The 10,856-nt window shown below is 31.3% G+C and overlaps 1 pseudogene; it reads left to right on the top strand.

Annotated features, from left to right (window-relative positions):
• Positions 1–10,100: 10,100 nt before the first annotated feature.
• LOC108533996 (succinate dehydrogenase cytochrome b560 subunit, mitochondrial pseudogene) lies at positions 10,101–10,619 on the top strand (annotated as a pseudogene).
• Positions 10,620–10,856: the final 237 nt, after the last annotated feature.

Genomic DNA, 10,856 nt, shown 5'->3' with positions numbered 1-10,856 from the left:
GCCTAAGCAGGGACCTCCATCAGTGAACTTCCTCCACCCATTTGAGCCAGAAAGTAGTAACAGTGATGTTTTCCTCCATACTCTTAGTGACAACAAGGTAATTCCAGGTTGGTCAAAAAGTACTCATGTGGGTCAAAGTATGCCTCCCTTGTTAATAATACTAGTTAGGAAAACACTCCATCCAGCAAGATTGATGTCCTTTAGCTCTCTACTTCTGTTTATACAAGCAACAGTGCTAACTTCTGAAGCAAGTCCTGTCCAATCCAATATTTATACACAAATTGTACAAGCCAACTTAGTAATATGTCTAATAAATAAACAAGTGCAAACCTTAAGCACACACATATACACTTGGACATATACATGACATATATCAATATATCTGTATCTGTATCTATCAATCTATCTATCCATCATCAGATATTGAGAGAAACCTACAGCACCAAAGAGCAAAAGCATAATAATGAATTAGCAGAAATAACTTTCAATAAAGGTAACAGAGATAACTGAGAAAACAGACCAGGAATACAGAGTCAAAACATTTAATATCTTCAGAGAAATGCACTAAGGAATAGAATACATATAAGAAATGCTAAAAGTTATTATGGATATTTAATATGGATCATTTGAGTTAAAAACAAAACTAAACTAAATATAAATGATAGACATAGCTGAAGATTATATTTCTGGTATATCTAAATTCTTTTAAAAAATGCAAGAAATAAAGGTTAATTGAAGTGGAAGAAACTTCCAATGTCTCTTTCATCTTTTAAAATTAATTCCAGAGAATGACTAGAGAGGATGAACAATAAACAATATTCAAAGAATTCACAAAATGTTCCCAAAAATAGGAGTAAAGAAAAAAGAACAGTCACATTAAAAGAGCCCAATGAGGACCCATCTATTGAGTAAGATAAATTAATAGTAATAAAAATAAAATAATAATATCAGCAACTATCCAAAAACATGGTAAAGACTTAATAGAAACGGGAAAAAAACCCTTAGATTGTCTACTCATCAATGAGAATCAGAAATATCTCAGATTCCTCACTACCAAGACACAAAGATGGGGGCAATAGACATTGGGGACTCCAAAAGGTGGGACTGAGGGAAGGGCCGAAAAACTACCTATTGTGTGCAATCCTCATTGCCTGGGTGACAGGGTTATATGTAGCCCAAATCTCAGCATAATATAATACTCTCATATAACAAACCTGCACATGTACCCACTGCATCTAAAATGAAGGCTGAAATTTTTCAAAAACAGCTAAAATAAACTATTAATACTATTTACCATAAATTGTAACAACATTTTAAAATTTTTTAGATAATAAATATTACACTTATTATTCTATAGTTATTGCTAACAGAGTGTAATGACAAAATAAAGTGAAAGAGACTAAACATGTTACTTCTAAACAAAAGTGAAAGAGACTAGACATGTTACTTCCTCAAATCTTCTCTGAGAGAATTATTAAAGAATTTTTCCAATGAATTCAGCAAGTAATCCAAAGAAAATGGTAAGCTAATCATTTTTATAACAAAAGCAAAAGTTAGCACACGTTGATAAATCTAAATAAAAGTTGGTTATATATTTATTAAAAGAAATATTAATCAACCTATATATGACAGTATATTTTATCCTTAACCATCCAGTATGAAACAGCACATTTTGTACTCATTGCTCTCCTTTTTAAAATTATTAAAGTCATTATTTGAAATAAATGTACATGACTGACATTCAATATGTATTGATTTAGTAGTCTATTATTTGTCGTAGTCTAAAAGTAGATCAGCTCCATGAGGTCAGAGATTTGTTTTGTTTATTGCTGTATAGTGGACACTGAGAACCATGTGAAACACATGGTAGGTACATAGTAAATATGTTTAAATAAGTGAACAACTGATGGATTAAGTCAATATTACACTAAAATAAGAAATACTACGCAGCTATTGAAATGTTATAGTATTACTTTATTAATATAGAATGATTATTTAAATGAAAGATGTTGCTTATTCATTTCATTTTGTGAGCCTGGATAAGCCCTCATAACAAAGAGAAGAAAAAAGAGCTTTGGAATAATCTTTTATATAAACAGACGGACAGAAAGAGAGAATAGAACAATCATAAGTGTATTAAGTGAAAAGTATCAACCTGACCTATTAGATTTATCCAGATATACAGGTGTAGTTTACATTTTAAAACATGTTATATACAATGGTATCTACTCTGTTAAAAAGGAAGAGGGGCATAACAGAATTCTCCCAATAGACTACAAAACAAATATTCAATGAATTATATCTAATATGTTTTAAAAGAAATAGATACTTTAATAAAATCTCATAAATAACTTAGAAGAGGGCAAACTTTCTTATGTGGAGATAGAGTCTAAAAATGTGTTATAGTAACAATCATTCATAAAGGCTAAATATTAGAAACATTTTATTAAAGAACAGACTAGGGTACTGGCTCTAAACCCAATATTAACTTTGTACTGAAATTCTAACCAACCTATATATAGATAAAGAAAGAAACACGTGAAATCAATGTTGGAGAGGAAGAAATAACATTCATTCTCAGGATAATATAATTGCACTCCTAATACAAACTTGTTAATGAACTGAGAAAACACCAAAAAATTAAGTGTCCTTGTAATTCCAGATAGTATGTATTGGGTACTTTACATTTGTCAAATAGTAGAGATGTTTTATGTGTGTTACCTTATTTATTTTTATGACAACCTTTTGAAATAGATTCTCCAATTTTAGCCACTTTTCAAATGAGAAAATTTAAGTACACAAAATTATAATTAATGTTGCTATGGTCACATAACTTGTAAGTGGCAAAACTGGGGTTCGTTATGACTCTGAAGCTCATGACTCGAATTAACAAGCTTTAATACCACTTCTATTTCAGTAATATCCAATTAGAAATATATATAATTAAAAGATCAATATTAATTTCAGCTGTGATCTATTAAATGATTAGAAATAAACCTAAGAAAAATCTAAGACATTTTAGAATAAAATAATGAAAATGTAATGCAAATAAAATATGAATAAATAAAAATCTAAACCACAGTAATGGCAGGAAGAGTCATGATGATAAAGAAGGCAGACTCTCCAAATTAATCCATAAATTTAATCCAATCGAACTAAAATCCCAATACAATTATTATAAAATTTATCAAACTAATTCTCAACTTCATGCAGCAAATTTATATGATAATAAGTAACATAAATTGAAAAAATTCAAAGCAAGTAATAGACCTCACTCTACCAAGTAGTAAACTACACTGTAAGTACAAATAAACCAGTAAAGTAATAACCAATAATAAATAATAAATTAATAGGTTGATAGAGTCCACAAAGGATTTATGTACCTTTTGAAAATTATTAGGTATAAAATTACTCCAAATATAGAATAAGTTAATACTATTTATAATAACAAAGCTCAAAGTTAAAAGGCATAAACTTAACAAAATGATAAACACAATCAAAAAATTATTAAACATGTAATATACATTTATGCCTCTAAAGTAAATACCGAAGAATATCTTTATAACTTTAAGGAAAGCATTAAGACAAAAATAAACATCACAGAGGAAAATATTAAATAAACAAAGTTTTCACTATGACTGAAGCATCATTATTAAGGTTAACATACAAGTATATTAGAAAATGTCTGAAGAACTCTCACAAAAATTAGTGTATATATAATAAATGAATAACTATTACAAATCAATAGCAAAAAAAAAATAGCATGTGGCAACACAATGATAGGGAAATCATACTTCTGATAACTACTCAGCATAATACTTGCACACATGTTCAAGAAGGCCTATAAGTAATAGACACTATTTGGTACCAGGAACCATAAAATAATATTTAAATGTTAATTATAAGGGAAACTATTGTATCATTCATATTTTGATATAGCATGAGGCAGGTGAAAAGGTTAAGGAGAAAATGTATATATTGACATCAAGTAAAATCTCTAAGACACATGGACAAACTGCAGAACAACAAGATATGCAAATTTTTAAAGACAAGCAAAGAGTGTACAAGGCCATAAGAAAATGGCACTGTCATCCTAATAATGATGAAAACACCCCCTAGATATTCTATAAAATTTAAAGCTACTTGATTGTATCAAATGAACTGAATTCCAAAGAGTGACCGTTAACTCCAAAGAGGAACAGTTACACGAACTGCTTCACTTTGGGTAAATCATAAGAAGAAATAAGTAAACAAGAAAGAGCTAAAATTTGAATGCCTTCTTAAATGACTGTTATGAGCATGTACCATCCCTGGGAGAAACAAACAGAAAATTGCAAGAATTTGCTGTCAAGGACAATCAAGGGTCTGAGATTTTATCCTACTTACAAGCTAAGATTTTAGCATACTACAGTTTCATGTATGCTAGCAGAGGACACAAGACTACTGAGTCAGAGATAAAGGATTTTAATACATGTGTTTCAAGAAGCAGAATGAGCTTCAGGTTTACCTAGCTTTCTTTGTCCCTGAAGTCCCATAATGATAAACCGGAGGTGACCCATGTGGATGCTGTCTCCACCAAACTAATCAATGATGAGAATTGTCTGGTGGAAAATGACTCTGGTCTGAGATGGAAGACCTAGCATTGAGTTAGTTTAAGGTCCTTGCAGCAATTTGAAACAACTATCCCATGATGTTATCTCCCTGAATCTCCATGGACAGCTATAAAAAATAAGAGAAAATGCCATTCTTACATATTATCTCCATATGGAGATGTGTTAGTCTGTTTTAGCATTGCTATAAAAAATACCTGGTGCTTGGTAATATATAAAGAAAACAGGCTTAATTGGCTCACAGTTCTGTAGGCTGTACAGGCCTGGTACCAGTATCTGCTTCTGGTGAAGGCCTCAGGAAACTTAGAATCATGGCAGAAGGTGAAGGGAGATCCAACATACCCCCATGGCAAGAGTGGAAAAAAAGAGAGAAGCAGGGATGTGCCACACTTTTACAAAACAACTAGCTCCCCAGTAGAGTAGGAGAGAACTCACTTATTACCATGAAGAGGGCACCAAGCCATTCATGAGGGGTCTACCACTATGACCCCATAACTCCTACTAGGACCACAACAACATTGGAGGTCACATTACAACTTGGGGTTTGGAGGGGAAACACATCCAAGCTATATCAGGAGAATTATCTATCAACTCTTGAAAGCTTTTAATATGGGTCAATACCAGATACTCTCAAGATATGTTGGGGGCAGAGCAGTGAACCAGATGAAGCACCTACAATATAGTGCATAGATACAAAATCTCACCATATTCCTGGCCTTACTCTCTTATGAAAGAAGTCTTTAAGCCATTGGAAGAGTGTGAAACACCCTCTCAAATAAAGAGCCCAGAGATTATGTACTACCTTGAATGACAGAAAATAAACAAGCTGTCTGCTATTGAGGAACAACTGGAAAAATCACTTGGGCTGAAGATGATAAACTGATAAAAGGCAGTTTGACTACCAATCTGAGAGGATATACATACCCCCTTCCAACTCACGATTTTCCGTAGACATAAGAAACTAGCTTCCATAAGAATGAAGAGTAAGAAGCTAAGAAACCCCCATCCCCGAGGCCCCAGCATACAAAAACTGTTTAGGACTAAAAAATGACCAGCAGAGCTGAGGACTACCCTGCCCTCCAAATTATACTTGCACGCAGTAAAATCCACAACAATCTAAAACTGGGGAAAGGCCAAGAATGTCCATGTAGAACATCTCTGTGTTGCAGGCATCTGGGTCTAATAGAAGAAGAGGAGAGAACACTATGAATGACTTAGTAACTCCCACCATTGAAGAAATTTGAACTTTGTAGTGTGCTGATGTAATTACTCAATAACAAAAGTTAAACTCAGCTCAATAATTGACTCAGTTGAACTCCCAACACCAAAAGCCTGAAAAAAGAAGAGCATAAATTCTATTTATTATAGTTTCTTATTTTCTTTGGTCTATAAATCCTATTAGTCCATCAAAAATTATCAAAAAATAATTGTCAGAATACATGATTGATAGAATTAGACCTAAAGAAGTGCCATTTAAAATATAAAAGTTTCAAAATTATGAAAAGAGCATGATAGATAATTTTGTTAGAGAGATGGGAAATAGAAAAAAAAAGTCACATGGAAATGCTACAAAAAAGATATCAAATACAAATATTCCTTTGATGGTTTTATCAAGAGAACGGATACAGTGCAAATAAAAATTGCAGTTCAAGAGAAATTATCCAAACTAAAATATGAAAAAAAAAAATTTAATTTAGAATATGGTATCCTGTGGAACATTATCTAATGGTCTAAGGTACGTATAATAATTGAAGTCTTGGTAAGAGAATTTAGAAGGCATTGGGAAGAAGACAAATTTGATAAGAAAATGGTATAATCACACACACATCTCAGACAGGCACAGTTAATTGTTGACACTAACAATAGAAGATATTGAAGGCTTCCAGAAGGTAAAAAAAAGAAAAGAAAAGAAAATATCTACAGAAGAACAAAATTTAGAATTAGAGTAGATTTTGTTAAAATCAAGAAAATTAGAGGACAATTGAGTGACATTAAAATGCCTTAAAATAACAACTAATAATTTTATGTATATTGAACATGTATTTTAATAATGAAGTCAAATAAAATAATTTCAGGTGAACAAATTCCAGAGAATGCATCTTACACAGAACTGCCCTATAAGAAATGATAAAGGAAGGAGTAATATGAAATTAAATTTTAGTAAATATACTAAATAAATAAAACACAATAAATAAATCACAAGTGTTGCTAAAATTGTACATAAACTAAAATACATTTTCTTATTTTATATTCTTTAAAGAATAACCACCTAATAAAAATAGTGATTATATATTTGGAGAATTATGTTGTTTATAGAATAATGTATGACAACAATAGCACAAGGTATGGAAAGTGGTAAATAGAAAGTTTCTTACACTGTACGTGAAGTAGTATAAGAATACATGAAGACAGAGTAATATAAATTAAAGAATTATATTGTGAATTTAGAGCAAACACTCAAAAAGGAGTATTAATAAATTAAACATGATAAACAAGACCATATATTTTATATTAATTTTATAAATATTAATCACCCCCAAAAGCAAGAACAAAGGGAAAAGGAAAAAAAAAAACATGGGTTTAAATCAAAGCAACTACTAATATGACAGATTCAAATCAAACCATGTAAGTGGACTGATCATTACAATTTTAATTATCAGATTGCATAAAAAGCAAGAAATCCATGAGTCAAAATGAAGTGACAGGGACAAAATAAAGTATTTTGAAAAGAATAAAAATCAAAATACAGTATATTAAAAATATTGGGATTAGATAAAGCAGTGTTTATAGGGAAATTCATAGCATTAAATACTTAGGAAAGTAGAAAAGTTTCAAAATAATTGTGTAGGTTTCCATCTTAAAAAACTAGGGCATGTAGAGTAAAATAAACCAAATTGAACAGAATGATGGAAATAACATAGAAATAGAAATGAATGAAATTGAAAACAGAAAACAAACTCTGAAAATCAGGAAAACCGAAGATATTTCTTTGAAAAGATCAATAAAATCAATAAAACTCTAGCAAACCTAATAAAAAATAAAAGAGAGAGGAAATAATTTACCAATGTTAGGAACAAAAGTCATAACTGAGTTCACTGTCATTAAAATAATAATAAGGGAATAATATAAGCAACTTTATGTAAATCAGTTCGGTAACACGAATATAATTCTACATGAAGATGAAAGTCACAAACTACCAAACTCATCGACATAAAATATATAACCTGAATATTCTTAGTTCTATTAGAAAAATCGAATTCATAAACTTTCAAAAAAGAATCTATTGCATGTTTACACTGAAGACTTCTTCAAAATGTTTAAAGAAGAAATAACATCAATTCTATAAAATTTCTTCAAATAATAAAAAACTTATCAATTTTTAAAAATAAATTTTATTGTGCATATTTAAACTATATAACATTATATTATGAGAGACATATATAGAGAAAACTGCTTACTATAGCAATGTTAATTAACTTGTACATCATCCCACAGTTACCCATTTTTTTTGGTGTATATGTGACAAAACAGCTACAATCTGCTCATTTAGCAAAATCTTGAATACAAAAGCCATCATTAATTATAGTTCTCATGTTTTATATTATATCTCTAGAATTGTGCATCTTACGTATTTGCTACTTTCTATCCTTTGACCAACATTTCCCCATTGTTTTTCACCCCACCCAACCCAGCCCCTGGTAACCCTGTTTTGTTTTCTCTCTCTGCATATTTGACTTTTTTAAAAGATTCTATGTAAAGTGAGATAATGCAATATTTTTCTTTTTGTGTTGGCTTATTTCACTTAGCATAATGTCCTCTAGGTTCATTCATGTTGTGGCAAATAAGAGGATCTCCTCTAGTTTTAAGTCCGAAAAATATCCCATTGTATATTCTATCACAATTGCTTTATCCATTCATCCATTGATTGATATTATTACTTAAGTTGTTTCCAGATCTTGGCTACTATGAATAATGCTGCAGTGAACAGGGGAGTGCAGATATATTTACTTGGTGGTGATTTCATTTCCTTTGGATCTATATTCAGAAGAGTGATTGCTGGGTCATGTGATGGTTGTATTTTTAATTTCTCTAAAAATCTCGGTGTTGTTTTCCATAATGGCATCACCAATCTACAGCCAGAAAAAGATAGTACAATAAAGGAAAATAAAGGCTTAACATCCTTCATGAACACAGATGCAAATTTTCAACAAAATATTAGCAAATTGAATTCAACAATACACTAAAAGAGAAATATATCATAAATGTGGTTCATCCCAGTAATGCTTGGCTGTTTTAACATGCAAAAATAAATCAACATAACCTAATATATTAATAAAATAAAGAAAAAATAGATAATTGTATCAACAACTGAGGCAAAAAATCATAATTTCAAAATGTCACATTTATTCATTGTAAAGACACAAAACTAAGGCAGGCATCATACTGGGTGGTAGAAAGCTGAATTCTTACCATTTTAAATTGGGAATGAGGTAAGGATATATATTCTGAGCATACTTATTCAATATCTTACCCTGAGTCTTAACCAATACACTAAAGAGAGTTTCTTAAAAAATTTTTTCAAAGGTAGAAATTGAAAAGGAAGAAATAATTGTTGTTGTTTGCAAAATGGCTTAACCTCTACATAGAAATCCCAAGGATTTTAAAATAATCTCCTAAAACTCATGAGTGGATTTGCCAGTGATAAATGATAAAAAATAAAGATCAGCATATCAATAACAATAATATTTATATATACTATCAATAGATATTTGGAACTAAAATAAACAAAATGCATATAATACATTAACAAATAAAGTACTTAGGAATAAAACAGAACATCTGCGGGATGTGTATGTGGAAAATCAAAATACTATGGAATTAAAATTCAAAGAAGATTTAAATAACTGAAGACACATATGGTATCTATGGATTGAAAACTCAACATAATTAAGATCCTCATTTCCCTTATCTTTAGATTTAGTTCAATTTCAATCAAAACACAGTGGGGTATATTTGACTTTTTTTATTTTTATATCTGTTAACTATAATTAACATTATTTTATTGTATATTTCAAAATATTTCAAATAGGATTTGAAATATTCCCAAAACAAAAAGAAATGATAAATGTTTGGGGTGATAGATATATTATCTAACCCTATCCGATCATTACATTAATTATAAGCCTGTATCAAAATATCACATGTATGCCATAAAAATGTACAATAGTTATGTATTAATGAAAAAATTATCAATATTATTTTAAATCTTGGGAAAACACCCAGAAAGCATTCATGTAGAATATTGACAGAATAATTTTAAAATATATAGCAAAACGAAGAGCTTAGACTAATAAAAATTTTTGAAAAGAATTTAGAGTACTCACCCGAACTGATTTTAAGGCTTACTATGTGTTTATAGTAGTCAGTACTCTGTGGTTTTGTCATAATAATGTAACTCTAGATTAATTTTCATCCAAGCTGGAACCCAAGATGGCTACACTCTTGCTGAGGCTTATAGGCCGTCATTCCCTCCAAGCCCACTTTAGTCCTCAGCTCTGTATCAGAAATGCTTTTCTGATGGTTGCTTTGGGAACCATGGCCAAAGAAGAGATGGAGCAGTTCTGGAATAAGAACACAGGTTCAAAGAGTTTTTATCTCCCCACATCATTATCTACAGTTGGTCTCTTCCCATGGTGATGTCCATCTGCCACTGTGGCACTAGTATTGCTTTAAGTGCAAAGGTCTCTTTTTTTGGCAGGTAGGCCCTGTTGCTCCATGGGAACTTTGAGTCTAATTTGGAACTCCTGAAGCCCCTGTGTCCAGGGCCAGCACTGATTCTCACAGTTAAGTTTGCACTCATCTACCCTCTCATGTATCATACCTAGAATGGGATTCAACATTTGACATGGGACCTAGGAAAAGGCTGAAGATTTCCCCAGATATACCAAGTTACAGTGGTTGTCTTGGTTCTTAATTGTGTTGTCCTCTGTAGGGCTGGCAGCCATGTGAAGAGTGGAAGTTCCAAGCATCATCTTCCTACACATGATTACATTCACCTGTCTCACTGTTTGTCACTCTTATCTCCAGTCTGGGCAAAGTTCTCTTCATTAGTTTAGATCCTTTTGTGCTTTCAGATACCCTTGGAGCTCAGTACCAGTAGAGTAACTTGAAGACCACAGCAGTGGAAAAAGATCCATTTCCTGCCCACAGCTTGCCTTGCCAACTGTGGGCCTAGAAGGACTTATT

Source organism: Rhinopithecus bieti, unplaced genomic scaffold (genome assembly GCF_001698545.2).
Source record: "Rhinopithecus bieti isolate Rb0 unplaced genomic scaffold, ASM169854v2 scaffold_11936, whole genome shotgun sequence".
NCBI lineage: Eukaryota > Metazoa > Chordata > Mammalia > Primates > Cercopithecidae > Rhinopithecus > Rhinopithecus bieti.
This window is presented reverse-complemented; position numbering and strand designations above follow the sequence as displayed.